General features: G+C 49.7%; 1 protein-coding gene across 2 annotated transcripts in view; it reads left to right on the plus strand.

Moving 5' to 3' along the window:
- The first annotated feature begins 245 nt into the window (after positions 1 to 245).
- TSPAN9 (tetraspanin 9) overlaps positions 246 to 14547 on the plus strand; it is a 215000-nt gene continuing 200698 nt past the window's right edge. The window contains exons 1-2 of one of the 2 annotated variants that reach the window (XM_080661343.1): positions 247 to 320; positions 8151 to 8212. The gene's annotated coding sequence lies outside the window, so the exon portion shown is untranslated. Of the gene's footprint in view, positions 321 to 8150; positions 8213 to 14547 lie in introns of both variants that reach the window. The other variant, XM_080661344.1, reaches the window with a different exon arrangement.

A 14547-nucleotide genomic window follows, 5' to 3' on the forward strand; every position in this document is an offset into this window, starting at 1 on the left:
CCCTCCCCGCCCCGCGGCCTCGCTCCGCCCCGCGGCCTCGCCCCGCCCCCGCCCTGCAGCCCTGCCATTCCCGGGAAGGCCCCGCCCCGTGGCCTCGCCCCGCCCCGCCCTGCAGCCCTGCCATTCCCGGACAGGCTCCGCCCCGTGGCCTCGCATAGCCACGCCCCCGAAGCCTTGCCCCGCCCCCGCCCGCGGCCGGCCCCGCCCCGCAGCCTCGCCATTCCCGGGCAGGCCCCGCCCCCCGTTTCCGCTGGCGGTGGCTGTGGTGGTGGCGGCGAGGGAGCTCGAGGGAGCCGGGATCCCGCATTCCTGGGAGCTCGGTGAGTGTGGCCCCGTGCGGGCGGGCGGGTGGCGGGCTCGGGAACGGGTCGGGCGAGCTTGCGGGATCCGGGACGGCTTTGGGTGAGCTAGGCGAGCCCTTCACCAGGTTTCCAGAGAGGGGAGCGCCTCAGGGGCGCCCCGAGAAGGGGGTGTCGGGAGGGCGGCTGTGGGGCGGAATGAGGGAGGGATGGGGCAGGCTCTCTGCGAGGGCCAGGACGCGGCCCAGGAAGAGGAAGGTGTGTGTGTGGGGGCCCGGGATTGGGGCGAAGAGGGATCCGCACGGAGAGGCTCGGAGGACCTTTTGGGAGTGGAGCGAGGGAGGGTGAACCGAGGGGTCCCTGGCGAAGGGATGGGAGGTCTGAAGGGTGCAGCAGAAAGGGAGAGCCTGGGAGCTGTCATGGGTTTCTGACTGTGTGGTCCAGTAGACCCCAGTGGCTTGGGGGTTGTCCATACAGCGCCCCCAGGGAGGGCTAGGGGTTCGATCAGGACTGGGATACCGTCTGCAGGCCCTCCTCCTCCTCCCCCCCCCCCCCGCCGCCCCCATTCCTTGGGTCACTGCTGGCTAATCGGCACTCAGAGTGACAGAGCTTTGGCACACCTCAAGGTACAAGATGTAGTCCATCTGTGCCTCAGCTTTGGGACTTTAAGAAACTTTCTTGTGGTTAAATAAAAAAAGTCCAAAGAAGAAACTGGCTTGTTATGAGGGCAGTATTTGTACTTGTGTATCTCGAAACTGGAGTCTTGGTTCGCCTTTCTTTGCAAAAGATATTGTTCTCTTCTTTACCTCTTTCCTGGATGCCTGCAGAGTCCCGGGGAATTTGAAGCATTGGGTAGTATGGGATCCCCTGGGCTGTGTGGACCTTTCCCCATCCCCAAAAAGGAAACAAGAAGGCAGCTACTCACCTCCCTTTGGTTCAGAGAACCAAACTCATTATGTGCGGGTGCCCTTCTGACCTGCAACTGTTCTCTTCTCTGACTCAGGTATTTCCTCCTCCAGGAAGCTTTCCTGGACTAGTGGAGAAAACTGAGGACTCAGGCTCTGATCCCCGTGTACCAGCCAGCTTTCCTCTCTCTACTAAAAATAGTTATAGGGAATGTTTTGTATGTAGTTCTGCTATAAAGATGTACAGTCAGCTTGTCATCATAAGTAATGGAGGGGGGAAGAGGTATTATGGATAATTTCAAACAATGGACTGTACAAATAATTTATATTTAGCTAAGGAATGCAGCCAGGGAGGCAGACATTTACACCAGCTTCCTACCCTCTGCCTGGTTCTGGCTTGGCTGTTGCAGCTGGGCAGTGGGTTGGGGGTGAGGAAGGGAAGCAGATAGGGGTGGTTAAAACTTGAAGGGTAATTCTGTTCTGCACTCATTCATGGAAGACCTGCTGTGTGCAAGGCTCTGGACAGCGGAGAGTAGGCTACAATGAAGTGGGATTATTTTTTTATTTGACTTAATCAGATATTAATCTTTTTTAAAATCTGGGAACTGATATTTAATATTAATAACAATAACTAGTGTTTATAAAATAATATACTAGAGGCCCAGTGCATGAAATTCATGCACGGGGGGGGGTGTGTGTGTGTCCCTCAGCCCAGCCTGCACCCTCTCCAATCTGGGACCCCTCAAGGGATGTCCGACTGCCCGTTTAGGATCGGGCCTAAACGGGCAGTCGGACATCCCTCTCACAATCCAGGACTGCTGGCTCCCAACTGCCTGCCTGCCTGCCTTCCTGATTGCCCCTAACTGCTCTGCCTGCCAGCCTGATCACCCCCTAACCACTCCCCTGCCAGCCTGATTGATGCCTATCTGCTCCCCTGCCAGACTGTTTGCCCCTAATTGCCCTCCCCTGCAGGCCTGGTCACCCCTAACTGCCCTCCCCTGCAGGACTGGTCCCCCCCAACTGCTCTCCCCGGCAGGCCTGGGTCCCCCGCCAACTACCCTTCCCTGCAGGCCCGGTCACCCCCAACTTTCCTCCTCTGCCGGCCTGGTCACCCGTAACTGCCCTCCCCTGCAGGCTTGATCACCCCCAACTGCCCTCTCTTGCAGGCCTGGTCCCTCCTAACTGCTCTCCCTTGCTGGCCATCTTGTGGTGGCCATCTTGTGTCCACATGGGGCAGCCATCTTGTGTGTTGGAGTGATGGTCAATTTGCACATTACTCTTTTATTAGATAGGATAGAGGCCTGGTGTACGGGTGGGGGCCGGCTGGTTTACCCTGAAGGGTGTCCTGGATCAGGGTGGGGGTTCCCTTGGGGTGTGGGGAGGCCTGGGCGAGGGCCCTGTGGTGGTTTGCAGGCTGGCCATGTCCCCAGGCGACCCAAGCAGAGGCCCTGGTATCTGGGATTTATTTATCTTCTACAATTGAAACTTTGTAGCCTTGAGCGGAGCCAAGCCTCCTGCTCGCTCTATGGCTGCAGCCATTTTTGTTGGGATTTATTTATCTTCTATAATTGAAACTTTGTAGCCTTGAGTGGAGGCCTGGGCCTGCCAGGGTGTGCGGAAAGCTTGGCTTCCTCCATTGCCGGGGAAACCCAAGCCTCCTGCTTGCTCTGTGGCTGCAGCCATCTTGGTTGGGTTAATTTGAATACTTGCTCCTGATTGGCTGATGGGCGTGGCTTGTGGGTATAGTGGAGTGATGGTTAATTTGCATATTACTCTTTTATTAGATAGGATAGTTGACGAAGTACTTTCTCTGCACATTAGGTGTATATAATTTTATTTGAGTCACATATAATCTTTCATAGTATATGTTATTTTTTATTGCCTTCTTATAGGTTGGGAAAGTGAGGCCCAGAGAGAATATATTACTTATCTGAGGTCACAGAACTCATTAAGTGGAAGAAACAGAACTTGAACCTGTGGCCTCTGACCCATCATGCCTTGTGCTTTCCTATTGTGCTGTGCTACCATCTGCCATTTTTCTCTATTGAGCTGGAGGATCTTAGCCTCAACACCACCTATGTGTGCAGCTCTGAGCACATTACCTGCTCTTTCCAAATTTCTGTTTTGGAGTGTTATTGGGGTAAAATCTTTCTAGAGTCTCTTCTGGCACCAGATAATTAGCAGTATAAGATCATATTGGCAGCCAATCAGACAATTAATAAGTGAAAAACAATTTTAATTGTGGTAAAAATTTATCATCTTAAACATTTTAAAATGTCCAGTTCAATTGCATTAAGTATACTCATTGTGCATCAGATCTCCAAACTTTCTCATCTGCATAACTGAAACCGTATACCCATTAAACAGTAACTTTTCATTTCTCTCTCCCTCAGCCCTTGGCAACCTCCATCTACTTACTGTGCTTTATTCAGCTCCTACTATGTGCTTAATAAATGTTGCCTTTGAGGAATTAAGGAGAAGCAGCTCAGTTTAAGTGGGAAGCCCCTGGGCCAGGGGTAACTGGCCAGTGTGCTGGTCCTCATCCCTGAGTCTCTAACTCCAGCACTGGAGTATTGTTAAGTGAATGAGTGAGTTGGTGAGGCCTTGGGCAAGTGCCTTCACCTCTCATAGCTTTAGTTTCCTGCTTGCAAAGTAGGGATAACAATAGCAATCTCTCAGGCCTTTGTAGAGCAATGAGGTAATGTATGTGAAGCACAAGCTTTGGGCCTCCTACATAGCAGGTGTGCAGAAGATGGTGGCTGTTATTTATACTCTAGCTGAAGAGACTAGTTTAATATGCTTGGAACAGGACTTCTTTTTTTCTACTCGTAAGGCCCATGTCTGCTGTGGCTATCATCCCCAGTGACAGGGAATGGATCTAATCCAAGTGCCATACCCTGGCACTCGACATCCTTTCTATCCATTCCAGGCCTGCCTGTGTAGCCTTATCTCCCACTGGTCTCCCTCCAGGAACCCTCAGTTCTAGCCAGATGGATCTCCCAAGCATGCTTTGCTCATTCCTTCTTTGTCTTTTAGTTCATACTGTCCCATCTTCCTGGAATGCTCTTTCCCAGTACTCCTTTCCCTCTTTCAAGACCCTACTCATGTCTGAGCTCTTTCATGGAACCTTCCCTGGCTCACCTATCCTAAAAGTTTCTTTGGAATGCCTATGACATTTTTTATCTTCATCTCTCCTAGGTTTTATATATTACACTAGAGACCCGGTGCATGAAATTCGTGCAAGTGGGGGCGGGGGGTGGGTGTCCCTCAGCCCAGCCTGCACCCTCTCCCATCTGGGACCCCTTGAGGGATGTCCGACTGCCCATTTAGGCCTGATCCTGATCCACCGGGCCTGCAAGGGAGGGCAGTTGGGGAGGTGGATTGGGATCGGGCCTAAACTGCTGGCTCCCAACTGCTCGCCTGCCTGCCTTCCTGATTGCCCCTAACTGCTTCTGCCTGCAAGCCTGATCACCCCCTAATCACTACCCTGCCAGCCTGATTGATGCCTAACTGCTCCCCTGCCAGCCTGTTTGCCCCTAACTGCCCTCCCCTGCAGGCATGGTCACCCCTAACTGCCCTCCCCTGTAGACCTGGTCACCCCTAACTGCTCTCCCCTGCAGGCCCGGTCACCCCCATCTTCCCTCCTCTGCCAGCCTGGTCACCCCTAATTGCCTTCCCCTGCAGGCTTGATCATGCCCAACTGCCCTCCCTTGCAGGCCTGGTCCCTCCCAACTGCCCTCCCCTGCTGGCCATCTTGTGGTGGCCATCTTGTGTCCACATGGGGGCAGCCATCTTTGACGACATGGGGGCAGGATCTTTGACCACAGCCATCTTGTGTGTTGGAGTGATGGTCAATCTGCATATTACTCTTTTATTAGATAGGATTGAGGTCTGGTGCACAGGTGGGGACCAGCTGGTTTGTCCTGAAGGGTGTCCTGGATCAGGGTGGGGGTTCCCTTGAGGCATGGGGCGACCTGGGCGAGGGGCCTGTGGTGGTTTGCAGGCCGGCCATGCCCCCTGGTGACCCAAGCGGAGGACCTGGTATCTGGGATTTATTTATTTTCTACAATTGAAACTTTGTAGCCTGGAGTGGAGCCAAGCCTTCTGCTTGCTCCATGGCAGCAGCCATTTCTGTTGGGATTTATTTATCTTCTATAATTGAAACTTTGTAGCCTTAAGCGGAGGCCAAAGCAGGCCAGGGCTGCAGAAGCTTGGCTTCCTCCATCGCCAGGGGCAACCCTAGCCTCCTACTCTCTCCAGCTCCGTGGCTGCCGCCATTTTTGTTGGGATTTATTTATCTTCTATAATTGAAACTTTGTATCCTGGAGTGGAGGCCTGGGCCTGCCAGGGTGTGCGGAAAGCTTGGCTTCCTCCATTGCCAGGGAAACCCAAGCCTCCCTCCTGCTCTCTGTGGCCGCAGCCATCTTGGTTGGGTTTATTTGCATATTGGCTCCTGATTGGCTGGTAGGCGTGGCTGGTGGGTGTAGCGGAGGTACGGTTAATTTGCATATTACTCTTTTATTAGATAGGATGGGGTGATTCTTCAGTGAATTTGATGAATACTTAGTATGTATGTGTCATAGTACAAGAGTCTGTGCTAAGTTCTGGTGATGCAAAAATTAAAAAGGTAAAGGTCCTTGTCTTCATGGGGCTTATAGTGCAGTAAAGGGTTAAGAAAGGGGTTCAACAGTGACAATTCAAACTATAAGGTGAGTGGCCTGTGAGGGAAGAATGTTACGTGGGTTCAAACAGCAGAATAAGTCACCCTGATTCTGGAGGAATGCTTCATGTAGCAGGTGGTATCTGACGTGAACTTTGAAGGGTGGCTTGCATTTCAGCAGAAGGGAGGGTGAACCAACTTGAGGAAAGGCACTAAGTAAGTGTTGGGGTGTGTGAATAGCATAGGTGGGCCAGTGAGTGGGTTATGTGGAGGGAAGCAGAGAAATAAAAGGCTAGATAGGGAGACAATGGCTATATTGTTGGCAGCTTCAAATGTCCAGCCAAAGAATTTCATCTATCCATTCATTCAAGAGAAGGTGAGTGCCCACCATGTGCACTCTTTGGGAGGCCCTGGGAACTTGGCAGGGTTTTGAATAGGGGTTACAGAAGCAGGCCTAGACTAATGGTGGGTGAGTCTGGGGTCTGCTAAGAGGGGAAATCATGGTGAGGAGAGTGGCTGGGCAGCTGTGAGGAATGGAGAGAAAGGACTGAACCTGAGACATTTTGGAAGAAGGATTGAGACAATTTGTGAATTGGTTGGCTGGGGTGGTGAGGAAAGGATGAAAGGGGATTGAAATGGATTCTGAGCATCATTGGGAAGATGCAGTGCCACTTCTATTCTAGTCAGTATCATAGTTTCTCTAATTAGATTGTAAGCTCCTTCAGGCTTAGATTCTAATCACCTCTATGTTCTCCTTGGCCCAGTACCCACTGCTGAGAGACATAGAGTAGGCACAGTGTGGACCCCTGACATTTCAAGAAATTAGTCTTGTCATGGGAATGTAATGTATGGATGGTGACTATCCTCTCCTATATAATAAAAGCCTAATATGCAAATCAACCGAATGGTGGAACTGCCGGTGGAATGACCAATCACTATGATACACACTGACCACCAGGGGCAGATGCTCAATGCAGTAGCTGCGCCCCCCTGCCTGCAGCCCCCAGGCCAGCCAAGGCGGGTGGCAGCGGGGGAGTGCCCCCCCATCGCCCCGCCAGTTGCCCTGCAGAGGGAAGTGACTTGCAGTTGTGGCGGCAGCGGGGGGTGGGGCCAGCCAGCGCGTGGGTGGCGGGGGGGGGCAGCGGGGACTGGCAGTGGCGGAGGTGGGGCGATTGGGGGGGTTGGGCCAGCCCACTCGGGTGGGGCTGGCGAGCAGGGGCGCCAGGCCGGCCAAGGCCAGTGCCAGCGTGGGGGCTCCCCTCCCAATTGCCCCGCTGATCGCCCCACAGATCAGCCCTGATCGCAGGCCAGGCCTAGGGACCCTACCCATGCATGAATTTTGTGCACCGGGCATCTAGTAGTTAATAATACTGTACTGTATATTTGAAAGATGGTAAGTGAATAGATCTTAAAAGTTTTCATCACAAGAAAAACAAATTGTAACTATGTATGTATGTTGATGGATGTTGACTAGACTTACGTGATCATCATTTTTTAATATTTACAAATATCAAAAAATTATTTGTATATCTGAAAATAATATAATTTATATGTCAATTATATTTCAATAAAAAATATGAATCCATTTTGCCATCCCCCCCAAAATAATCTTGTACCTTCTAGAATCCCAAATTTGCATCCACAGGAATATTTTTACATGGGCCTGGATTTCTCCAGAGTCATGTTTCCACAGAGCCAAGTGTTTCCTGTGTATATCTTTACACCCCAAATTAACTACCCTTTAAACTTCTGCTACAATTTCATCTCACATTTGATGGCCATTTTCCACCAACTTTTTATTGCTCCACAAGAGTACTTTGGATGTGGTAGAGATGAAAACAAAGAGGCCTGTTCTTTACATCAGCCACCTAGGGTATGTGAATCAAAGTCATGTCTCAGTAAAGTTACACACTTTTACATATCTGGAAACGTTGGGTTGCTTGTGAGTGATCAAAATTACAAACATTAAATCTTTGGATGCCCAGGGTCTACCTCAGAGATGACATGGGTACTCTTACATAACTGCCCATACCAGACATCACTAATTGATCACAGTGGTCTCTCCAGGGCTTGGGTTCTGCTAATAATGCTTTAGGCACCCGCCACCAGCTCAGTGGGATGGGCACAGCAGCTGGAACCAGTGTGCCATTTCTGGCTTTCTCCACCTATTAAATGAATGGGTTCTTGATGGGAGACTGCTGCCCCAAAGAGTGGCCACTGCTGGGCAACATTCACCCTAGAGTGGCTTCACAGAGAAGTGATGACCTAATTTTTGTTTTCCTGCAGGAATATCCTGGGATCTTATCTGTCAGCAGCCAAGGTGTTTGTAGGAAATTTAAAGAAAACAGGTCAGTGTTTGTCTGGGTCCATTGTGGTGGAGCCTTAGAAAGTCTTTGTGTTATAAACTGAAGTCAAAGTCTCTTTTGCCCTTTAACTGTGGGTTGGGGAGGGAGGATAACATAGGATACTGATATTTTTTAGACCGTCTCTCTGCCCTAGCACTTGACTTGGAAGTGATAAGCTCCTTAAATTGGGCTTTGGGGACCAGGAGAGAGATCCTCCTCCCTGCTCTTTCTGATTGGCAACTAGCAATATTCTTAATTTCTTTCTTGGAGAACCACCCTGATTGTAAGGAGGAAGCCTAGGGAAGCAGGAGAGGCCTGTAACTTCCTGCTTCCTGTCTCCTCCCAGCAGGCTTCAGAGCTAGGGTGGAGGACCTCCCACCAGCCATTCAGAAAAGCATCTGTGGGAATCTGGCCAATGCTACCTAACTCTTATTCCTCTGCACTGGCTGCTATAGGAATGCCCCTGGCCCTCCAGGTGGCACCCTCTGCCAGGACCCTCATCAAGGTCCTCCTCTCTGCTCCTATGGACTCCGGGAGTCTTGCTTTGTTCCCAGCACTTGTTCATCAGCCCCTGTGGAGCTACCTTAGGCAGCCTGTGTGGATGCTGCTGATTCAGGTTCCCTAGGGTTGCTGCTTACAGACCCTGGTCTTTTCATGTTTTACTTTCTGTGTGTTTTATTCTGTGGCTTCCTTCTGCTGGGTGATGTGTAAATCTTCTACTTCTAAGAATCTAGCAGTGTGGCAGTGGGGGTGGTGGTTGCGGAAAGGATGGTGCTGGCTGGTAGCTTAACCTGCCAAAAGGGCCCCTTCTCTAAGATCCAGCAGAAATTATTTGGTATTCCAGGAGTGGCCACCAACCTTATTGTCCTGCCATGTTTTTGCACATTGTACTTGGGTTGCCAATATTTATATTTGTCACTATCCTTATGGGCCACAGTTTCAGACTCTTTACATATGTCCACAACTAATTTATTTAAAGTGTATTAATCTTAATTTAAATCTTATTTAATTTTCATAAGAGTCTAGGGAGGTAGCTGTCATTTCCCCCCATTTTATAAAGGCAGCAGCTAAGGAGAGAGTTGGTCAGAGACTTGCAGGGTTCAAACCCAGGCAGTCTGGCTGCCACGCTGCCTGTCCTACAACAGACCTTGGCTGGCTGTTCTCATAAGGTCCTGGGCAGGGCCTGCCTGGAGCTGTTGCAGCAGGAATATGGAAACTCCCATTTTAAGTCTCCCCCCTCCCTGGGACCTGGATGGGTATCCACTTTCATTCTCACTGCTATTGGGTTTGGGGCACCCACCACCTGTGAGTGGACTACGCAGGGCAGACAGGCACATGGGCCTGGGCTGAGGGAAATCAGCCTGGTGAAAATCAGGTGGTGGGGCGGGAAGGACTGAGGCCAAGTGATGAGAGGCCTTGCTGCTCAGCATATCCTGGCTCCTCAGCATATCCTGTCCCATGACACAGATTCTGCGGGGCCTGGTCCTAAGGGGAGGACTTGGTGGGGAGCTTCCCAGGAGGCCTGCATGGTCTGACATCACCAGTCATCTTAGCCAGGTGACCGTTCTTCTGTGCATCTGTGTTGAAGCCACAATGAGGGAGACCTGAATGGAGGACTTTATGGACAGGAAGTGTATCCTCTCCTATGGCTTTGGCCTCAGAGGGCTGTCATGCTGTTGAACCTCTGGAATGATGACCAGCTCCCAGGCGGGAGGTTCTAATCCTGGCTCCTGCCTCTGCCTCTAACAGGCTCGGTGACCTTTGGCAAGTTACTTGCTTTCTTCAGGTCGTCTTCTTCACACAGAAGGAGTGGCTGGGTTATCGATTGCTAAGGTTCCTTCCAGCTCTGATGGAGGTGGTTTCTCAGGTGGGATGAAGGCACAAGTCTTGGCTTCTAATCCTGTGGCTTCCCAGATATCTCTTCCTCTTACAGTGTGCTCTCTGGCCCTGACCTAGAAGTGGATGGAAGAGGAAAGAGGAAAGTTAATGAGTAAACCCAAGACTCTGATTTTTGATAGAAACTGGATGGGGGTGAAGGTTGTTTACAGAGATGGTCACCTGTCTGGTTAGTGGCAGGGCCTTGCTGCCTGCCTGACTTCCACCCTACACTCATGGCTCTGCTGCTACTTTCGTTTTAACTGCCTCCTACCCCAGCCTGGTGCATTTAGGAGGCAGAAGGCTCCATTGCTGGAGTCCAGCACAACAAGTTAATAATTTCAACTTCCATGATAGCCACAGCATAATGAAACAAGAGTGTCTGCCTGGGTGAAGTCTAGCTTCCAAACCCTTTCCCTCCTCTCAAACCATAAGCACAACCAAAAACTTAGCTGAACTGGACTGGGGCACTTGAGGAGTGGGTGGAGCCAGAAGGAGCACTTCCGCTGGCTTTCAGTGTCCCAGTGTGTGCTCCAGTCTACGTTCAGGAGCCAAATGCAGATTACTTTTTGATTATCCATTGTTTATTATTATCTGTGCTTTTGAGTTTACCACACCCCTTCCTCCCCTCTGTCTTCCTTCACCCTCTCCCCTTACAGTGGCTGGAAATTAATTGTACTTTGAATACTCGCTTACTTTCTGAGAGACTCGTGACCAATTCTATGCTCAATGGTCAGCATTTATTAAAAATATCTGACCTTGTGATGAGAAGAGGAAAGGATGGGGATGAAGAACAGTCCAGGGGTCTGAAGAGTCAGGCAGCTCGGTGGATCCCCTGGGAACCCTCCATTAATTAGAGAGGCGTGGCTGTCACTGTAGGAAGGCTGAGGGGCCTCGGGGCCTCTGGTTCAGGATCTTGGTGAGTTCTGGGCCTTGGCCTTAGCACCTTAGAGCCGCTGCTAATCCCCACAGCACCTTTGGGCAAATTTGAAAAATTTCTCTTTCTCAGGTTAAAAAGGAAAATTAAACTGAAGATATTATTGTAAAACCTGAACAACATCCAACTGCATAGGATAGCCTTCTAGAACCCTGGCAGACAGGGCCCTGGCTGAGTATAATGCCTGTGCTCACACTCCTCCACCCTCCCAGTGAGGAAAGTATGTATGACAGTTTCAGAGTCTGGGAGAAGGCCTGGGGTGAAAGGGCCTGTGAGAACAGTGGACAGGTGAGGAAAGTGATCTCGGGGGATGCTCAGAGCAAGGTTGGAACAGCATGTGGCCATGTACCTGTGTGTGCGTGTGTGAGAAAGAGAGAGAGAGAGAAGGAGAGAGAGAGAGAGAGAGAGAGAGAGAGAGAGAGAGAGAGAGAGAGAGAGAGAAAGAGAGAGAGAGAGAGAGAGAAAGAGAGAGAGAGAGAGAGAGAGAGAGAGAGAGAGAGAGAGAGAGAGAGAATATGTATACTTGAGGTAGAGAAAGAGAGAGAGGATGTGTATACTTGCCCTGGAGTGTGCATGGCTGGGTATGCCTACATGGGTTTGTGTGGGAGGGTTCTCCTGCATTGTTCTGGGACTGAGCTGCGAGGCCCACCTGAGCACTTTCAATAGATTATGACATATCTGTGACATGAATAACCCCTCCTTAGAGGGATTATAAAACTCAAACACAGTATCTGGTAGCCCCTTCTAAGCCCTCTCACTTGGCCACCTGACATAGTGTGGAGACTGAGGCTTAGGCGCCTGACTTTCCAATAAGCCCTAGGGGTGGTGGTGCCAGAGACAGAGGGAGCAGACACTGTCTCAGCAAGTCCCCAGCCCCCACTTGGGCCAAATCCTATAGAAGTGCTCAGAGGGGCAGGGTGATGGGCTGGGTTTGAATGGGGGTGTATGTTTAGGGGTGTGTGAACATGTAGAATGACGTGTTTTGTTTTAGAGAAAGGTAGAGGTCAATGCTTGCAATTTTCCACTTGTCTTATTCCTAAGAGATTCTAAACAGCTTTGTTTAAAAACTGGACATGCAGATTGCAGAGACCCGAGTGAGGAAGAGCTGTTGGGTCCCCCAGGAAGGCAATTAAGTTTGAAGCCAGAGTTTGGATTGTATGCAGCATGTGGGACCTGGAGTGTGGGGAGGGGGCTCTGAGAACATCCTTGAAACCAGGAGTCATTCTATACTAGCAGCCTGCACACGAGCTTCCACTTGGTTGCTGCTGGAAATGGGCAGGGTAGGAAGGAAGTGCCAGCCCAGGTTATCATCCACCATCCTGGCTGTGGGCAGCACAGAGGGTTGGAACTACCTGTCTGGACTCTGCCCCTCTCGCACTGTTAGACGAGAAGCTGGAGATAGTGGTGGCCAGTTGGCTGGTCTGTGAGTCTCCTTTGTGGGGCAGTCAGTACCTGCAGTGCAGGGAGAATAATTCAGGACACCATTCAATCAAGGACAGGCCTGAGTGGAACTTTCTCTGGGGACCCAGGGAGGAGCCCGTGGGAGCTGGGCCTCGAGGGTCAGGTGAATTTAGAGAGGCAAAGGTAGGGGCTCGCTGAGTGATTGCAGTGAGGATGTCAACCTTGGAGACCTGGGTAGGGATGGGTGTGGCCCGGGTAGTTGGACTGGAGATGACCGAGGGGAGGGGCACCTTGAATGCCATCCAGAGGAGATTCAGATTTTAGGAGGCTAGCTGTAGGGAGCTAGTGTTGGTCCCTGAACAGGGGAATAAAGGATGAAAAGGGATCTTTTAGGAAAAATTAGCTTGAAGCAGAATTGAAGATGATTTTTTAAAAATTTTAGTTGGTTTCTATTTTTTTTCTTCCACATTATTATTATTTTTTTAAATTTAATAAATCTTTATTGTTCAGATTATTACAATTGTTCCTCTTTTTTCCCCCCATAGCTCCCCTCCACCCGGTTCCCACCCCACCCACTGCCCTTACCTCCCCAAACTGTCCTCCAGTCTCTTCCCGCACCTCCCACACCCCTTTCCCCACGAGAATTGTCAGTCCACTCCCTTTCTATGCCCCTGATTCTATTATATTCACCAGTTTATTCTGTTCATCAGATTTTTTATTCACTTGATTTTTAGATTCACTTGTTGATAGATATGTATTTGTTGTTCATAATTTTTATCTTTACCTTTTTCTTCTTCTTCCTCTTCTTAAAGAATACCTTTCAGCATTTCATATAATACTGGTTTGGCAGTGATGAACTCCTTTAGCTTTTTCTTATCTGTGAAGCTCTTTATCTGCCCTTCAATTCTGAATGATAGCTTTGCTGGGTAGAGTAATCTTGGTTGTAGGTTCTTGCTATTCATCACTTTGAATATTTCTTGCCACTCCCATCTGGCCCGCATAGTTTTTGTTGAGAAATCAGCTGACAGTCGTATGGGTGCTCCCTTGTAGGTAATTAACTGTTTTTCTCATGCTGCTTTTAATATTCTCTCTTTGTCTTTTGCTCTTGGCATTTTATTTTATTTATTTATTTATTTATTTTTTAAAATATATTTTATTGATATTTTACAGAGAGGAAGGAGAGTGATAGAGAGCTAGAAACATCGATGAGAGAGAAACATCAATCAGCTGCCTCCTGCACACCTCCCACTGGGGGTGTGCCCACAACCAAGGTACATGCCCTTGACCGGAATCAAACCCGGGACCCTTCAGTCCGCAGGCCAATGCTCTATCCACTGAGCCAAACCGGTTTCGGCTGCTCTTGGCATTTTAATTATGATGTGTCTTGGTGTGGTCCTCTTTGGATTCCTTTTGTTTGGGGTTCTCTGCGCTTCCTGGACTTGTAAGTCTATTTCTTTCACCAGGTGGGGGAAGTTTTCGGTCATTATTTCTTCAAATAGGTTTTCAGTATCTTGCTCTCTCTCCTCTTCTGGCACCACCATAATTCGGATGTTGTTTTGCTTGAGGTTATCCCAGAGGCTCCTTACACTATCTTCAAATTTTTGGATTCTTTTTTCTTTTTGCTTTTCCGGCTGAGTGTTTTCTGCTTCTTTGTATTTCAACTCCTTGACTTGATTCTTGCGGTCCTCTAGTCTGCTGTTAGGTCTCTGTATAATATTTTTTATTTCAGTCCAGGGGTCCTCAAACTTTTTAAACAGGGGGCCAGTTCACTGTCCCTCAGACCTTTGGAGGGCTGTACTATAGTTAAAAAAAAAAAACTATAAAAAATTCCTATGCGCACTGCGGGCCCGGGACGAGTCGGCTGCTAAGCAGGACAGGCAGCGGCACCCAGCGGGCTGGATAAATGTTCTTGGCGGGCCGCATGTGGCCCGTGGGCCGTAGTTTGAGGACACCTGTTTCAGTCAGTGTATGTTTAATTTCTAGTTGGTCCTTTTTCATATCCTCGAGGGTCTTGCTAAATTTATCGGCCTTTTCTAGGAAATTCTTGAAAAACCTTATAACGGTGGTTTTGAACTCTATATCCAGTCGTTTGTTTTCCTCCATTTCTTTCATTTGTCATCTGTTT

The sequence above is a fragment of the Plecotus auritus genome, assembly GCF_963455305.1.
Source record: "Plecotus auritus genome assembly, chromosome: 3".
NCBI classification, from domain to species: domain Eukaryota; kingdom Metazoa; phylum Chordata; class Mammalia; order Chiroptera; family Vespertilionidae; genus Plecotus; species Plecotus auritus.